The 20,154-nt window shown below is 41.0% G+C and overlaps 1 protein-coding gene across 2 annotated transcripts in view; it reads right to left on the minus strand.

Moving 5' to 3' along the window:
• Window positions 1-20,154, minus strand: part of IRS2 (insulin receptor substrate 2) — a 34,220-nt gene that overhangs the window by 2,145 nt on the left and 11,921 nt on the right. The gene's annotated exons all lie outside the window — the stretch shown is intronic.

Here is a 20,154-nt window from a genome sequence, read left to right on the forward strand (position 1 = left end):
AGCTGCCCCTGTGTATCTTACATGCATAGGAATCTTACCGGCATGGACACAAAAATCACAAAACCATATGTGTTCTATATCTTATTTATGCATATCACAAAACAAAGAAAAAAAAATCATAATAGCTACCATATATATCCCCAACAATTATAGCTAAATAATATGCTATTTGTCCTAAAAATACAACCACAAAAATAGAGTTATGGCTGACAGAATAAGACAAGACAAAAACAAATGTATACATCTTCCTTGACAGACTTCTTTATTCTTAGGCTCTGTGGTGAAACGCAATTTCTCTGAACCAGTTTCACCTTGTGTGATGCCTAAATGTCTGCAAAACATAAAAACTACAAATCTCTATGGTTCACGCCGACTACATGGTGAAGTTACCTACAACAGGTAGACATGTTCTTGAACTACACTGAAATACAATTCATCAACTACAACTAAAGTGAAGCAGTAAGCTTCGTATTCCAGAAGATAATCCATGGGAAATACAGTTTCCCTTCTAAAACCTCCACTTTAGTGAAACTGCAATAGGAACATGTTACACTGGTTTATTCTAATGTCAAGTAAGCATGTAAATTACACTTAACTAGAACGGCTGAAAATATTTGTTTCCCTAAAGTGCTTTCCAGAAGTGTTTTTGAATTATTCACCTGTGATCAGGTTACGGCACGCAAGTTGGTGGCATGCCTCACCTGAACCTTCTCTGTTCACTGCTAATCCACTGAAGGAAAGGAAAAAACAAAACACACTACTGGGCCGTTTATGACAAAGGAACAATAATGGAAGCATGTAGGAAACAAAGAACTATGTAGCACAGGACCTATACATGTATATATCTGTTTGTAGGCAAAACTGCACGGCAAGAAAACTTGTCTACTTAACACCAGAAGCTAAAAGAGAAGGTATTTCCCAGAGTTCCTGTGATCTGCCACAGGTCTGAACATCTGCCTATTGCTTTTACTGCTTAGCATCTGTCACATATAAAGGAAAAAAGGGAAATTCCTTCTTCCTGTCTAAATTATGTACTGACAGATAAAGTTTGACAAAAGGAGTTGCTCAATGTTTGTCTATTTGCTCAGCTATATACAAGACTTAGATGATATAAATCACTTGGTATTACCACGAATGTGATGTTGATTTATCATGTCCTAGGTCAATAGCACATTAATATTTGCATCACATCTATCCCAGATGACGTGGGAAACTCTGGAACCTCATCATCAGCTCAAGACTTGGAACAGTTGATGGCTATCACCTTCACTTTGTGTACATAAGGAGATTCCCTCAAACAAAGGCCAGCTAAGGTTTAACTGCATATGCTCATGGAAAATAAGGCTACCAGGCAAACACTGCTTTAATACGTCTTTATAGATCATATCGTATTAATGGCCGGACAAGTGATGCACATTTTAAGAGAACTTTCCACATAGCCCAGGCATTAATTTCATTTACGACAGTCACACTGCATTGCTGAATTTGCAGGAGAAGGCATAATATGCATCTAACCAACATGAAAAGAAAACTGTCCTTGACTGATGATTGTTCATATTTTTGTATCTTTTTTGAATCACAGGATGAAGCCAATTCTTAAAAAGTCAATACTAAAATATTCTGGATTCAAAAAATAAAGAAACAAAAATCACTCCAGAAGAGTATGAAAGGAAGGCTGTCCTGGCTGCTGCAGTCTGCCGGCCCATCACTGAGGGTTTAGCAATTAGCCTCTGGTTATTTTACTATGCAAACACAATCTCGGTTTGACAGTCTAGCTTTATGTCGGCCCCAGGGCTCTCAATGAAGACACACATCACCAGAAGCCAGCAAAACATCTATTTTTCATCTGAGCAAGGAAAAAATGCTAATCTCTTTCCATTTAAATGAAAACATTTAAAAAGGGGTAATACGGCCCTAACACATCTTATCCTCTATCCAAAGAATGGGGGATAAGATGCATGATCGAGGGGGTCTGCCGCTGGGGACCCCTACAATCTGTCATTCTGAACCCACCTTTGGGTGGAGGCTCCGAGTGTGAAGCATCACAATACGGCTCTGTGGTCATCACGCTTCACATTCGGAGCCTCCAGGGCTGCGGAGAGCTCACAAAGGTGGGTGCGGAATGACAGATTGCGGCGGGAACCCCCAATCATACATCTTGTCCCCTATCCTTTGGACAGGAGATAAGATGTATTAGGGCCGGAGTGCCCCTTAAACTTGTTTGGTTCTTGGATTGATTATGTATTTGTCATCCTGAAACAGATGCAAATCAAAAAATGTTGCAGTATATTGTAATACCTTTTTTATTGGACTAACAGCATTTTGTAGAGACAAGCTTTTGGGATTCCTCCCTTTGATAAAGGGAGGAATCCCGAAAGCTTGTCTCTACAAAATGCTGTTAGTCCAATAAAAAAAGGTATTACAAGATACTGCAACATTTTTTGATTTGCATCTGCATCACTGGACTAATACGGCTACTCAAATTTACTTCAACCTGAAGCTAAATACACGTCTATTTTGTTAACCGCCGGAGATTTACCAATGTAAATATTAGTGGAGGAGCCTGGGAGAGGGTTGGTCCAATCTTTTCATCAATGCTCAAATCACAATTTCCAGCAACTTTAAAGAGAACGGTCATAACTTTCATGCTGCCTGAAGTACAAGTATCAGGCAGTCCTCTCTGCGCTTCACCAGAGTCGACAGATAGATCACTTCCTATACCTAAACAATGAAGGCCAAAAAGGGGCAGGCAGAAGCCACCAGGGACCACCCAGATGACTCATGGTACAGGCAGCATGAAAGTAATGAAAGCTTGCCTTTAAGGCTCGGTTCATACAATGCAGCAGTAATGGGACCTGAGGTCATCCATATGTTCTCAGCCATATATAGGACAATTCAAAAACGGGTAGTGCAAAAAGGTAAGGACTAGTTATACATAGCAGACAAAGTAAAATGTATCTTAAAACAACATCTGCATTGTTTGCATTGACTTGCAGAGTCGACTGGATGAATTCACTAACAGGCTCGTGTTCAGTGATGAGGCGACCTTTCACCTTAGAGGAAAGGTCAACTGCCATAACATTAACATTTATGGCTCAGAAAAACCATGTGCCCTTATCAAGAACAAGGGATTTCCCCAAACTAAATGTGTTCTGTGCCATAAATAGGCAGAGAGGGGGAGATTTATCAAAACCTTTGGAAAGAAAAAGTTGCCCATAGCAACCAGATTGCTTCTTTTATTATGCAGAGGTCTTGTTAAAAATGAAAGAAGCAATCTGATTGGTTGCTACGGGCAACTTTTCCTCTGGACAGGTTTTGATTATTCTCCCCCAGAGTTTCTACAATCCTTTCTTTTAGCCAAGAATACGGTCAGTGGCCAATCCTACCTGGACACGTTAAAGCAATGGCTTATACCACAGATACACGACATTTGGCAGATCTTTCTCTATCAGAAGGATGGTGCCCCTCCACAGTTTCTTTTGGATGTTCACCAAAACATGAAAGGTCTCTACGATTGCCAGATCCTGGGTCCTCTTTCTGTGGGGCTACATCAAGGACAGTGGAGGAGATTTATCAGAAGCAGTGTAAAGAGGGGTGCAGATGCCCATAGCAATCAGATTGCTTCTTTCATTATTGACAGGCCTCTTTAACAATAATAGAAGCAATCTGGTTGCTACACAGGTTTTGATATATCTCCCCCAGTGTATCTGCCTCTACAGCCACAGGATCTGAACAACCTGAGACAGTGCCTTACTGAAAAAGTGGAGTCCATGTCAAAGGATATGTGGGCCACATCTGGAGATAACTGGACTATCGCTTAGACATCTGCTGTTACACTAATGTTAATCACTGTCAATATCTGTAGTGTATGGATAAGGTCTGTAGTGTGTCTTTTCACGTGAATAAACTTGTGTTATATTCTCCGTTATGAATATTGAGACGTTCATTTTGCACCATTCTTTTTAAGTTACTCTGTAGAGCTTAAAAAGGTATACTCCTATAGTGAATAAAAGCTGACACCAGAGTACTAGCCAATTGTTCTATTAATACGAAAACGCATGACCTCTAATAGCTAAGAATGAATGAAAGTGCTATTATCGTACAGTGCTCCCTGTCAGCTTCTGGCACAAACAGAACATGGCTCATGAGAAGTTCAAACGGCATCTTAGAGTTTGCTCAGCAAATATGTACAGAATGGGATGTGAAACTTATCCTGTAGTAACCTCTATGTGTTGCTTAGTCTACAGACTAGAAATGCTTCATTCCATTTGTGATAACCCACAATAAAGAAAAAAATATAAAGTTCTGCATTTAGGGCCCATAAACTATATGAAGCAGTAAATCTTTGTGGCCAGACTTTACTAAACAGGAGAGTCATATTAGGTGTTCTGAGAATAATCCATGACTTTGGAAAGTCATAATGTATCTTATTTGTTTTTACCTGCGTCTTGTGAGTTAGTGAACTTTCCCTGTAGATACTAGTATCAGCCAGTTCAGCATTACACTAATGCCACCATCTCCGACCCTTTCCATTAAACCAAGCTGCTCAACAATGCCTAATCCATGCGTCATATAATCCGACTTAATACTGTATAAACTCTGGGTGATGTTTGGACATTTTTTTTTTCTTGGCCTATTTCAAGGAACCCACAGTGCTACCAAGCCTAAACTGGAACCATAAACCGGCTGTGACATGGGAGCTTACCTCAAATCTTCAGGTTATTTTTACTGTGCGTCATGTAACAGTACTAGTATATAAAAAGTAAGCATAGAAACTATACAGGAATTTATAGTCTCAATTTATTTTTCACACTTTTAAAACTTTAAAGAAGAAGTTTTGTTAACACTTCCATATTATATAAAGAAAGTCCAAACGTGTTTACTGCACCGGGTGCGTGCAGACCTGACCTAATGAAATGATGAATTCCAACTTGTTTTTCTAAACTCTTTGAACCTGCTCCACAAGATTACACATTCCAGTCTGCAAGCAGTTTACTACAGATATTCTAGAAGTGGACTTTGCCCAGCTTTAAAGTGTGCACAACAGTCAGGAGGAGAGAGGGCTTGGAAAGGTCCCTTTGAACTGTCCGAATGTTGATCAGAAAGGATCGTAGTACAGGCAAAGCCGAGCACTAGCACACGTATACTGTCACATGTGCGGCTGAACAACAAACATACCTGTGAACAACGTTTCACATGGTCATATAAAAGTCCCAGGGCTCCACCACTGCTGAATGAAAGCGATAGTACTCCGTTCTGAGCTCAGATAAAGCCCCTTCAAACCAAGCCCCGCACTGTCCTCTAATCTCACTTGCATTGCCATTATTGTCTCTGGAAAGAAGAAATATCTTCCTCTATTTGGTAGTAGGCCTGGGAGGCAGATGGCATGCAATCATTAGCCTATTGTCAACAGCAGCGCTGGGGTAGATTACTAGTACGTCTTGCTTGTCATGGCAGGTGCATGGCCCTGAGGCTGCCATCTGCTGAGGAAGGAAGTGTTCTCCTGCAAGATGAGGCTGGGGCTTACACACAAATGTAAACACCAACACCGAATCTCTGCTGATTGGTAGAAATTGGTTGTTCACACAGAGTAATGGAACTCTATATGCAAATCCTATTATGGGCGATCCTCCTCATTTCTGCAAGACACCTCAATAAATAACATAGATCACTGGAGGCGACCTGGGGCTTTAACCATTTAAGGTCTACTTGTAGTAGGGCTGGGCGGTATACCGGTTCATACCGAATACCAAAATGTTTGGGCTGCACGATATGAATTTTATCGGGGAACTAATCCTATGGGACCAGCCAGCGCTGTTCTGCCCCCCCCCCAATTAATTATTAGCCCAGCCCAGCCCTGTCCCCATCAGGGTACTACTCACATGTCACCCGCATGCACTGCCCTCCTCGTCCTGTTTGTTGCGGCCGCCGGCACTGACACTCTATACCAGTGGTCTCCAACCTGCGGACCTCCAGCTGTTGCAAAACTACAACTCCCAGCATGCCCAGACAGCCGTTGGCTGTCCGGGCATGCTGGGAATTGTAGTTTTGCAACATCTGGAGCTCCGCGGGTTGGAGACCACTGGTCTATACTGTGCGGTATCCCTATGCCCGGGCTGCAAAAAACAAACAAAAACTTTGACTTACCTCCCGTTGGTCCGGTACCGGCCTCACTTGTTTCCTGGGGATGGGAACATTGGACAGCCGTCAGTCTATCACCGGCCGCAGCCATGTTCCGCCTCGGCCGGTGATAGGCTGAGCCCACTGTCGTGTAAGAAGCAGTCCAGAGCTCCTTACATGACAGTGCGCTCAGCCTATCACCAGCCGAGGCGGAACATCGCTGTGGCCTTGTGATAGGCTGATGACTGTCCGACGTTCCCGTCCCCAGCGTAAGGCCGACGTAGGTGCGTTAAAGTTTATTTTGTTTACCTTTTGCATAGGGATACCACACAGTATAGAGTGCCAGCGCCGGCGGCCGCAACGGACTGGATGAGGAGGGCAGCGCTTGTGGGTGACATGTGAGTATTTACCCTGATGGGGATGTGGGCTGATAATTAATATGGGGCTAGGAAATACCGTTGTAGACCGTGGAACCGCCAAAAGTTAAAAAAATTACCGTGATACACACATTTGGTCATACCGCCCAGCCCTAACTTGTTGTCTCCTTTAGGGTACGTTCACAGGTGCTTATTTTGTTGCAGGTTTTCTGCTGCTGTTTTACTACCATTGAAGTAAAAAAGTAACAAAAATCAGCTACAGGAAATAAGCACGTGTGGATAAACCCTTGGAAATTTGGGAGAAGGAAAATAAAGTGATTTATAATTCACTAAGTGACTAGAAAGGAAAGCCAATGAATGGATGTCAATACAGGCCTGATGACCATGATAAAGTCGCTTTAAGGTGGAAGCTTTGAACAGATTAAGGTAGCTTTGTATTCAAAAGGTGAACATTGTTGTCGTCAATATATACATTGGCCTTTGCTCCATTAATGCCAACACAACGTAGCAGCTTAATAATCACTGATCCTGTAAACATGTAATGAGATAGCTTCCTATTGTCTCAAGTAGAAAAGTGTTAGGGAATAAAGCATGTATCATAGCACAACTATAATATGGTTCTTACATAATATATATACTGAGTATTGTGTACAGACAGGAAACAGTGTGGGCGTGATACTATTGTAGCGCTATATCAAGCTCATTCACTTTTCTCTCTACTTAATGGAGCCAAAAATAATGAGCCACAAACAGCAGTGTTCACATCTGCTCATACATAATCACATGCACGGACAACAAGTACCGCTGCCCTCCCGATAACACAGATTAGCTCCTTCATTCAGACAGGCACTGACCTTGAATGCAATTTTGGCATGGTGCACATGCTGAGCTTCAGCACAGTCTAATCCTGAACTCACAGGCAAAGCCCGGGGTCTTTTAAGGGCAACATCCCTTGTCGCCTTTATTACAGCTATTTATAATCATCAAGCGTCCCCTTATAAATAAAAAAGGGAGGCTTCAGACTGATACGAAGGATCTTGGTACGACACTGGGTTAGATTCTACTTAAAAACACACCCCAGCAAATACAAAAAGTTACAGAGCCTGCCATATGTTTTTTTATAATTATTTGCTTATGAGGCTTTAAGCAATAACCTTCCAAATGTCATTATGTTTTCTTAACTCATTTTCATAGCGTTTCCATGCCCAACTCATACGCACCAAGTCTCTGATGACCCCTTAACATATGCTGCGTCAGTGCTGGTGTGTTACGCATGGCACTGTGTATATAGATTACGCCACGGAATCTTGTGTGTGAAATTACACTAAGCAAATACTAAGCTGTAGCTCCCGTCTGTGAGCCGCTACTACCAAGGAGAAGTCAGCTTGTGTATGAGCAGGGGATATTTCTTGTGTTTGCTGTAGATGCACAGACCATGGTCTCTATATACAAGCTACCAATATCAAGACGCTTATACCGAGAGCTATGGACTTCTCATCGCTGAAGACAAGCAGTTTACTCTACCAGACTAATGGCTGTAGTATTGCTGGCTTATATTGCTGCCTTTTACTGCTCTTTGAAGTCCTTTTTATTATATATCACCTCCCTTTGAAATAGTCTTCATGTTAGTACCCGCCTGCATTCCTTACAAGCTAGTTTGGAGCATCTGTTTGTCAAATGCTGGAAGAAATTTATGAATCATAAAATTCCAATTTCAAGTTCAAATGGCAGGCAAAATAGCTCTGCAGCATTCACATCCCCCCCCCAAATAATAATAATAATGAATATGTAATTTATTTATTTAAATCACAAATACAAGCATGGATCAGCCAGTAACTTTATCAAGAAGCAAGCGGAACAACTATATGTTGAAACTTCCAATCCTGTGAAAACAGGAACTTCAGATACTGCTTAGCTGATAAGCTGCTCAATATTCTAACCACATCCAACAGAATTTCAGAAGAGACACGTGTCCTTACATTTCTCTGCTCACACACTGGCGGTGGCCTCTCATATAAAATATCTGCAATGTTCGGCTGCTGACACATGGAGCAGGTGAATGCTATCTTCAAAAGGAATCCGAGGCAATCCTGGAGCCAAGCACTTCCTGTGCCTTGAGCAACAACTGTTCTAGGTTCATTGTGAAACAAACACTCCATTCACAATATTCCCACTAAACTCTTCTAGGTGACCGAGTTTACCCAGAAATACAAAGCTTTTTAACACACAAGACATAATAGCTTGTAAACTTAAAAAATACACCCATCTTTTTTTCAGTCCACTTTAAATCATTATTAAAAAGGAAGTCAGGCACTGTAGACAGCTCACTCCTCTGTACTCCAAATCACCTGCACTTGTAGCAGCGGCCCCGGACCGAAATGGAGCTATACAAAGAGGAATGTCCAGCGCACAGCATGCGATAAAACAGGATGCTTTATTGAAGGATCATGGAAAAAGTACAGGACATAATGCCAACAAGTTTCGGATCACACAGGATTCTTAGTCATGGCTAAAGATCCTGTGTGATCTGAAACGCGTTGGCATTATGTCCTGTACTTGTTCCATGATTCTTCAATAAAGCATCCTGTTTTATCGCATGCTGTGCGCTGGATATTCATCTTTGTATAGAATCATTAAAAAAAGGGGTGATCAAGTTTAGGAAAATCTATCCCCTATCCAAAGGATGGGGTATAAGTGCCAGATCATGGGGGGGGGTTCAAATGCTGGGACCCTCTGCAATCTCCTGCCCTGCATTCTGGCTGTCCTCGTGCACAGAGCAGAGTTTTGCAACAGCTGGAGGAACACTAAATTGCAAACACTGAACTGGACACTGGGCAAAAGATAGCTATTTACTAATGCATTATAATAAATCAGTGTTTTCCATACAGTATCAAGATGCTTCAAAAAAAAAAAAAAGACCTCCGAGTAGGCTGAAATGTCGCTTTTTCACTTTGGGTGAATAAAGTATACCTTTTTCACTGGATCGCTGCCATCCTCTCTTTTTGGAGATATATATATATATATATACACATACACACACACACACACATAAATATATATATATATATATATATATATATATATATATATATATATATATATATTTATTTGAGAAAGATGGCAATGTCGCCCTCTTTTTTTGCACATGGGCTGAATAAAGACACAGCTTGATTATTTCATTGGTGTGCTGCTGGACCGCTTTTTGTGGATTCCTAGATAGATAGATATAGAATATGCAAAGCAGCTCATCTCACACCACCTTCACAGGTAGCATTCCCTAAAATCAGCTTTAGCTCCAATTACCGAGTCTTAGAAACGGATTGGGATTTTATGCCAAGCCAGAGTTTTCCCCAGAAGGTAAGAGGACCCCTTTGCAGACAGCTGTTTCGGGGTGATTGCCCCAGGTCAGTACAGAGCAGGGTGTTCTGGCTTCTCTGGTGAAGTGCTAATGGCCTTTTTTTTAAATCCCCATACACTGGAAGCAGTGCTCCTCCCTAAGGAGAATACTTATCCCTTCTTCCCATATCTAATATTATATATAAAAAAAATATTTAAAAAAATCAAAATTATATATATATATATATATATATATATATATATATATATATATATATATATAAAAATGTATATTATATTCTAATTATATTATTTTACTGAGTCATTGTCACAGAGCTAAAATAAGCCACGGTTTCACAGATGTTCCTGCCAACGTGCAATTTTCGAAGCCTATTGCTGAACCAGACAGTGATGGCGATGTCCCAGACAAGCTCTAGGAATTAACATATGAAGCCAATCTATTATTCATCATCTGAACCGCTGCTGCCATAATTAAACAAAAAATGAACATAGTATCACTGGGGACCTCCACTGTAAACCGGGGCACAATACAGTGTACCAAGTGGAGCCACTGTTCAGTTCAAAGAGAATATTTCTGTCCGATACTAGCTACAGCGCACAACACCAGACTCATCCTGCTGAGACAGGAGCGTACAAGTCAGACCAGGATGTTTATCACTGCTGCTTAACTGATCCACGTAACTTGTGCAGGAGGAAAAGATCTTACAGTCACACGCCTGGAGGTTTTTGGTTTTTTTCACAATACACATGAGAATTTGAGGCTTGTGAATGTTTCACTCCAGTGACCGGTTACGCTGACCATTCCTCCTCCAAAACCTTTCAGTGACAAACAATAACAAGCACACAGATCTAAACCTTTCCAGAACACAGAAAAATGTACAATAGGCCATAATATTAACTATTGAAACCCCTTCTCTTTCAGGCATCTTGTCTCCTGTGTCTCATACCTTGACCTTGAACATACTGGGGGGGAACTTCATCAATAATGGTGTCCTGTGTATGTTTTTACACTTTTATTTGGCTTCATTTTTGGTTGTACAGGTTCAAATTCATCATAAGGTGTACACTCTCTGATGAATCTGGCATCATGTGGTATAATGCGATCACCCATATCTTTTCTCGTTTTTTTTTTCTTTTTCTTCAACTGGTGTTTTGTCTATATTAACTACAACTCCCATCATGCTCAGAAACCAAACAGCTGCCTGGGCATGCTGGGATTTATTGTTTTGCAAAATCTGGAGGGCCACAGTTGGGAGATCACTGTGCAGGGATCTCCAAACCTTGACCGACATGTGGACTCACATGACCGCTGCCGCTACAGGACTCACACTACCACCGCCACTGCTGTTGGACCCGCCCCGCACCAACAGGTTAATAGATCAAATACCGAAAATTTAGAAAGTAGCTGTGGACAGCCTTTTTTTATACACCAGAAAAGACCTGGTGTATAATTGCACCTAATTAACGTAGGATGTGACATAACATGTGACTTACGCTGTTTGTCGCACGTGATGAATTTGTGAACACTGCAAATAAAGGGTTATATTAAAACACGTAGTAAAGTCGGGACTGGAAAACTGCATAAATGGTTTTGCGCAAAGATTTGTCGCAGGCAGGGACAAGCGACAAAAAAATGCGACAAATATAGACTAAAAAAAAACACCTTGATGAATTCCTCACACTGTGAATCTCAATGAGACTGTTTTAGTCTATGTTGTCTTCTTCCTGCTTAGGTGGACTTCTACATTGAATACCATCTTGTCATTTGGTACATCTGACCATTGCATATAGTTCTAGGTTTGTTGCATTTTAAGAATGACAATACTCAGTATTTGTAAAATTTCTTTCATTCAAAGTAAAGAAAAAATTAAATTAAATAAATACAAACCACTGACAGGTGAATAGCATTGTTCATCCATTGACAGTGGCACCAGTCATAGTATTGGCTATTACACCTAGATAAGACTGTCTTGCTGTGGATGTCACTAAATATGCTTATGATAAAAGCCACCAAGGGAATTCACATTTATGCATCCTTTACCTTGCTGTGCCCAAGTTTTATTTCACCTGGTGGCAGAACATTTCTCAAATGATTATTGCAGAGATCACACAACATATAAGTTATCTGAACCATCACTTATCTTATCAGCACCTACAGGTTCTGCGCTTCAGCTCAGCTATAGACTTCACCATCTTGTTGCATTGGTCAAGTACAGTGGTCCCTCAAGTTACAATATTAATTGGTTCCAGGATGACCATTGTATGTTGAGACCAGAACTCTATGGAAACCTGGTAATTGGTTCTAAAGGCACCAAAAGGTCATCCAAAAATAGGAAAAAGTGAGGATTAAAAGGGGTATTCCAGGAAAATATTTTTTATATATATCTCAACTGGCTACAGAAAGTTAAAACAGATTTGTAAATTACTTCTATTAAAAAATCTTAATCCTTTCAGTACTTATGAGCTTCTGAAGTTGAGTTATTCTTTTCTGTCTAAATGCTCTCTGATGACACATGTCTCAGGAACTGTCCAGAGTAGAAGCAAATCCCCATAGCAAACCTCTTCTACTCTGTGCAGTTCCCGAGACAAGCAGAGATGTCAGCAGAGAGCACTGTTGTCAGACAGAAACCAACAACTCAACTTCAGCAGCTGGTAATTATTGGAAGGATTAAGATTTTTTAATAGAAGTAATTTACAAATCTAGTAATAATATATGGTTTTAGCGAAACGGCGCACAGAACGCCGTTTCGCTAAAACCATATATTATTTCTCACTTTGCACCTTTATGAGGAGTTGGCAGGACCCTCTCAGCGATACTGTGGCTGCTAGAATCGAACTATTCCAGCGCTTGTGATATATATATATTTTTTAAGTTAATTTACAAATCTGTTTAACTTTCTGGAGCCAGTTGATATATAAAAAAAAGTTTTTTCCTGGAATACCCCCTTCAAGGAAAAATGAGTAGATAACTAATATAGATAAAGCAAATCCTTCCATATATAAGTAAGAAAGATCTGCTGGGAGCTGTAAATCACTGTCTATTTCACTGTTTCCCAACCAGTTGTAGTTTTGCAACAGCTGGAGGCACCCTCTTTGGGAAACACCGGTCTATGTAGAGGACAGGAGCTTCTTCAGGGTCCTGTATAGAACACGCAATGTCCTAAATCCGCAATGTCCTAAAAATAGGAAAATGGAGCTGCCCTCAACTGATGTACAAAGGAACAGCTAACGAGTACAGAACATGTAATACCTCCCTGTACTGTAGGGGGCGCTACCAGACACCAGTCATTGCATACACTTCAGTAATACAGGTGTTTTACCAATGAAATGACCATTCTGATTGGTCAGTTCTTCCAGCCATTGACATGTTTCGCAGATTCCATAGCATTGTATGTAGAGTCTGGTTTCAAGTTACAATGGTCCAGAAAAGACCATTGTATGTTGAAACTCTTGTATGTTGAGGCCATTGTAAGTTGAGGGATCACTGTAATAGGCGGCAGAACCACATCTAGCACCTTATACATGAACGGCATAGTTCCATCAGGTCTGCTCACTGTTTATGCCAAGAGTCCAGGCCCTATGCATTTCCATTCACGTGCTCAGCAGATGACCACAAACTCACATATTTTGGCTAAAGCTCTGCAAAAAGGAGCAAAGATTGTCTGCACAGTATTTTTGTTTTTACATTCAGATTCTTTGGGGGTAAAAGATGGTTCCCAATGGTTCCTTTAATCACTCTCCCTTTCTTGATGCACATGGAAACTAGTAAACTTACTGTCGGGGCATGTTTGTGCCATGTTTAATAGGGTGTTAAAGGGGTACTCCGGCACTTAGACATCTTATCCCCTATCCAAAAGGATAGGGGATAAGATGCCTGATCGCAGGAGTCCCTCCGCTGGGGACCCCCGTGATCTTTTACGCCGCACCCGGACACGCTCCGGGGACTGATTATAAACGGGGTGCGGCGTGCAAGATCACGGGGTCCCCAGCGGCGGGACCCCCGCAATCAGGCATCTTATCCCCTATCCTTTGGATAGGGGATAAGATGTCTAAGCGCCGGAGTACCCCTTTTAAGCATTGCTTCTGGGGGAAAATGTTCTGAAAAACTGTGTAATACATAGCTGTGTATAGGGCGCCCTTCACCTTTGTCCAGTATTTAGTTGGACTGTTGCTCCTTGTTCACCTGATAAGTGATAACATCTGCTGGTGACTAGGTTAGCTCATTACATATCATTTAGACAGTGTGGACCGGACTGCATGTGTCAAGCTCATGCTGCACTATCAATTTCTTTTATGATACAATCCATTTTCTGCCCATCTAGATGTTGTCAAGTGTACAGGGTATGTTCTTGTCTCATCAGTCAATATTAATAGTGTCTTATTGTGCACTCTAACAATATGCACAAGGCCAAGCACAAATACATTTAGATGCACATATTAAAATGACGAGAGCAATCCAGGAAATCTCCTTACATAATTTGAACCAACGTACAGATTCATAGAACACACATCTGTTATGGGAACCTATAGGCTATGATTTGGTTCCAGCTGGGTATGAGAAATAAGTGAGATTCCCGGGGATGGGCTCTTATGTATTTATTATGTGGGTCTAAATAAAATGTTTATATTTTCAAATGAGTGCCAGACCTTCCTTTCCCTTGTGCAGTTTTCCCTGAGGACGGATCAGTCTTTGTGTGATGTGCCACCTATTTGGGGAGCTCCTCTCTTCAGGTGGGGATTTACATGAGAGTGGTGAACACATTTAAAGGGGTACTCCGGTGAAAACCTTTTTTTCTTTTAAATCAACTGGTGGCAGAAAGTTAAACATATTTGTAAATTACTTCTATTAAAAAAATCATAATCCTTCCAGTACTTATTAGCTGCTGAATGCTACAGAAGAAAATTCCTTTCTTTTTGGAACACTGATGACATCACGAGCACATTGCTCTCTGCTGACATCTCTGTCCATTTTAGCAACCATGCATAGCAGATGTATGCTAGGGGCAGCATAGTGGGTCAGTGGTTAGCACTGCTGCCTTGCAGTGCTGGGGACTTGGGTTCAAATCCCACAAAGGACAACAATAAATAAAGCGTTATTATTATTATTATAACGTCAGCAGAGAGAACTGTGCTAGTGATGTCATCAGAGAGCATTCCAAAAAGAAAAGTATTTCCTCTGTAGTATTCAGCAGCTAATAAGTACAGGAAGGATTAAGATTTTTGAATAGAAGTAATTTACAAATATGTTTAACTTTCTGCCACCAGTTGATTTAAAAGAAAAAATATTTTCACCGGAGTACCCCTTTAAGTCTCTACTTTTCTGTGTTAAAATGATAACAATACAGCTCCACTAGAATCTAAGGCAAAAAAAAAAACAGACTTGACTTAACTGCTACAATCACTAAATACAGATTCAGTATCAACACTTTTCCAGATGCACGCTGCAGCCCCTAGAGTAGTACCATAAATGTGATGTGGCCAAGTCTAAAGAATGCACTTCTTAGATTTCAGCTAAACAGAAGGGTTCTATATAAGGACATGTTGTCGTTGCCTGTTTAATGTCCCAGGCTCCCTTTGAGGGTCTAGAGAGGGAAAGGATAAGGGATTATGTGTCCATGCACCAAACATTAAATGAAGGCTCTCAGTAGAATCAGGTAATAAGAGGTAATTCAGCTGACATTTCTTGGACACTTTTAGTGGGATTTCCTGGGCTTTCGCAATATATATATATATATGGTCCAAGAATCTTAGTAATGCACAAAAAAAAAAAAAAATTTAATGCTCTAAGTACAACTTCTCTGGGGTTTTACTTTAAGGGTACGTTCCCACACAGCGTATTTTGCTGCGTATTTGCTGCGTATTTGGTGCTGCGTATTTTCCTACCCATTGACTTCAACAGAGAAAATAAAATACGCAGCAGCAAATACGCAGCAAATACGCTGTGTGGGAATGTACCCTTAAAAGGTATATTGCAATTGCCCTGTTCTAGCAAGTGAATACTTTTAGGAGCCATTCACATAATGGCCATAGATTCTGGATCCCAACAAGTCTCGATGGATCCTTGGATTGCCTGACTTACAATAGGTCCAAGGTCAATACATTTCTGTTTTGCTACAGACTTTGCTATTTTTTTCCTATGATTACAAAAGAAAAAGTAGCGTCAGGGTGGGAACATAGCCTTAGGGACTTTCCATAAATTGCAATAGCCTCATAATACTATTGATAGGATTACAGATAGGGACCATGCAAGGGAGCACTGAACTTATAAGCAGGCACAAACCCTGTACAGGGATCCCTCAACTTTCAACGGCCTCAACATACAAATAGTTTCAACATACAATGGTCTTTTCTGGACCATTGTAAGTTGGAACCAGACTCAACATACAATACTACGGACAGTCCAGATCTGTGAAACGTGTCAGTGACTGGAAGAACCGACCAATCAGAATGGGCATTTCACTGGTAAAACCCCTGTATTACTGAAGTGTATGCACTGACTGGTGTCTGTACACTTTACCTGCTCCTTTGTACACCAGGTGAGAGCGGCTCCATGTTACTTTTTTAGGACATTGCGTGTACTGTACAGGACCCCGAAGAAGCTCCTGTCCTCTACATAGACCAGTGTTTCCAAAGCAGGGTGCCCCCAGCTGTTGCAAAACTACAACTCCCAGCATGCCCGGACAGCCAAAGGCTGTCCGGGCATGCTGGGAGTTGTAGTTTCGCAACAGCTAGAGGCTCCCTGCTTGGAAAACACCAACATAAGCAGTGATTTACAGCTCCCAGCAGATCTTTCTTTCTTTTATATGTAAGGATTTGCTTTATCTATATTAGTTATCTACTTACTTTTCTTTCATTCTCACTTTTTCCTATTTTTGGATGACATTTTGGTGCATTAGAACCAATTACCAGGTTTCCATAGAGTTCTGGTCTCAACATACAATGGTTTCAACATACAATGGTCGTCCCAGAACCAATTAATATTGTAACTTGAGGGACCACTGTATTCTAATGATAGGATTAGAGGAGAGCAACTCTAAAGAAGTTGGTAAAATGATTTGTCTTTTTGGAGGTGTTTTTTGCAACTGCACAAGTAGCAATTCCCTGCTATACTGATATGAGGGAAGCACTAAAGTATTCATGGTGTGGTGTGGTACAGGCTTTTATTAACCTTTTTCCAAAAAAAACCTTTATAATTTTATTTTGTTTTATGACAAAATACTAATAATATGGATTCACTGCATTGCTTGAATCCTGAATTACCATGTAAACCAATCCGATGGTCGGTGATCTACGGCAGGCTGCATTAAATGGATATTGGAGAATTGAATTACTCAACGTGATAAAGCACATTCTGCGTTCTTCCCATGTGCTTACACTTCTGAACAAATCAGTTTACGCTCAGCTAATAGTAGGGATTACGGATGCCTGCTAAGGGCTTTATGCCACAAGCCAGCGTATAAACTGCAAGCAAGCTGAAAATGGGTGCAGGATACGCACATCAGACATTTCTAGAGATTGTGCTAGTAAAGGGGCATTCCCAAGAAACTTTCTTTACCATGGTGGTTACTCCAACAATTTTCTCAAGAATTAAAATTCCTACTAAAAAGGACCATATAGTCGGCCAAGCATGCAGTCTAAATTTTATGTGGACCTCCTAACTCTCCCCCGACAGATGTTGTGAAAAAAAGAAGGGTCGGGCATACTGGATTTCAGTTGCCCAATCAGGTCCCTAGATTTGTCTGTTAGCAGCTTTCACACTATAAAATTCATCCGTTTTAAAGATCCGTTTGATGTTCCGTTATGAAAACCCTGAAAATCGCCCATTAAACGGCCGTTACAAAATCCCATATGGCCGTTAGAAAATCCCATTATAGTCTATGGGATCTTTACATTATCCGTTTTAACCCGTTATTAATAACGGACGTTATTTTGTGACTGGAGAATGAACGGAAGAAATAATGAATGCACTATTTCTCCAGTTACTATCTTCCATCACAAAATAACATCCGTTATTAATAACGGGCTATAATGGGTTAAAACGGATAATGAAATGTGCATTTTGTAACGGCCGTGTGGAATTTTGTAGCGGCCGACTTTAAGGGTTTTCATAACGGAACATCAAACTGATCTCTAAAATGGATGAATTTTGTAGTGCAGAAGCAGCCTTACCCCTGCTCTCTCTGTTGAGAACAAACATTTTCATGTTTACGGGGAGAAGGGATACCTGTCAGATGAACAAATGCTCCGTTGTCAGCTATTGAAGGTGTATGGCTACTTTATGATTTCCATACACAGAGGCGTCCCGGCCACTCAGCTGTGCAGGTAGTCGCAGCCAATCCTATTCAGTTGAATAAGGGTTAATGCAGTTCACCACACAAAGGGTAGATTGGCACATCATTGCAGGCGGAAACGGTGAAGGGATTAATGTGCTAAATTAGTTCGGTGACAAAACCACCCCCCCCCCCCCCCGCACCCACCTTTTTCCACCAAATTATTGGTGGTCCATAGGCAGGACACCCACCAATCATAAAGTGTTGGCATATCCTAGAAAAAAAAAGGCCATCACTTTACAAGGTGACATGTTTGCAGTTTTTATTTTATAGGGAACTCCTGCTAGGAAACACTGATGTACACAGAATGCTAAACTCCAAGATACAGCTAGACACTAAACACACATAATAAAAGGAAACATCAAATATAAATAAGGTTAAGGTTCGGGTAGAAGTCCAACACAATATGGCAATCCGACCCATAGGAACACTGAATATTCTAAATACAAGATGTCAATGCTAACCCTTTTTATCTAAGGCAGAGAGGAACACATGCCAAAAGCTCTTGGCAATAGTGGGCTCAATCCAAGCACAGCTAGTGAAGTATGAATGAAGAGACTTGGAGGCTATTCTGGTGCCTGGATTCAGGGAATGGGGGGGAGGTTCAAGGTAAACAAGGAGAGGGAGGGGAGAAATACTGTACTAAGAGGTAAGGCAGGGGCTGTCAAGAATCTTTTATTCCAAAATAAAGAATTCCTATAAAACACTGGGCTGGAAATACTCATATCATGCCTGAAACCGCTGCACTACAATATTAAAGATTTTCCGCAAATTTGGCAGCTTTCAGGCAGGGCTTGTTTACGTGAAATAGGTTAGTATCTCTTATTTTGTAGGCAAGCTTAAGTAAGATGTAGCAAGTTCCAGGCAGTGATCCTTTATTTACTACGCCACCAGACCCCCCCCCCCCCCCCTTGCAAGTCCCTTCAGAAAAAAAAAAAAGGCTAGTACGCAATTCACAAGAACCTTTTACAAAGCAAAACAATAATGAACCCCTCCCCATTCAAAGCTAATCTCTGACAAGCTGCTCTTCAATGGCTGCGCAGGGAAAGCAGAACTAGAAGCAAATGAAAAGCACCCATTTCGGAGCCCAAAGAAAGATGGCATTCAGAAGCAATAAACAGTCTCTGAATTACAATGTAACTGTAGAAGGCTAGATGCAGACTAAGAAGCCATTCACACTTTCCCATCCACGGCTATAGACTCGCTGCAATCAGAGGAGAAATATTTTGCTTATTTAACCTTTCCCTTACAAAAGAGGATTACATGGCACTTCCGGAGCTTATACTCTTGGTTTATGAAACCGGTTTCAGACACATGAATTTCATCTTGTGGGATATACATCCATTGAGAAAAAGAACCCTCCAAGTGACAGCCACCAATACATGTCATTTCACTAGGATTTTACTACAATCATAACACTTGTACTGTAACCATAATGCAGACATTAAACAGTGTTTACCTTTCACAGATTATAGCTACAGCCACTGTATCATATCAGTTGGATAAACAATCTCTCCATGTAAAAACAGGCGTATTTTCAGCATGAAATCTATTCCAGGAAACTTCATCTAGTTAAAAGGATGATGCATTACATGAGATGTGGACGAAGGCTATACTATGGCCTCCACAACTACCCATCCATTCCACAGATCCACTAAACCACCTAAGCTTTAGGAGTAAACAGGATCCAATAAAAAGCCTAGCTAGAATAGTGCTGACAGAGATGGCTGACCCCTTTATTCCCATGTCATTGGCAGGCCAAATAGGGAGAACGGTCTATGTACCATCTGGTTATGGGTTAAACATCAGGGCTTTGATGTGTCCATAAACAGAGACACGGACGCTTTTTATGGTGTGAACTGAATTTAAAGTAGAACACGGTGCAAGGGACCTTGCATACAAAAATTTCCCTTATAACTGAGAAGACTAGTTTAAAAAACACAACCAGTCCTCCCCTGTACAGGCTAAGG

Source organism: Hyla sarda, chromosome 2 (assembly GCF_029499605.1).
Source record: "Hyla sarda isolate aHylSar1 chromosome 2, aHylSar1.hap1, whole genome shotgun sequence".
NCBI lineage: Eukaryota > Metazoa > Chordata > Amphibia > Anura > Hylidae > Hyla > Hyla sarda.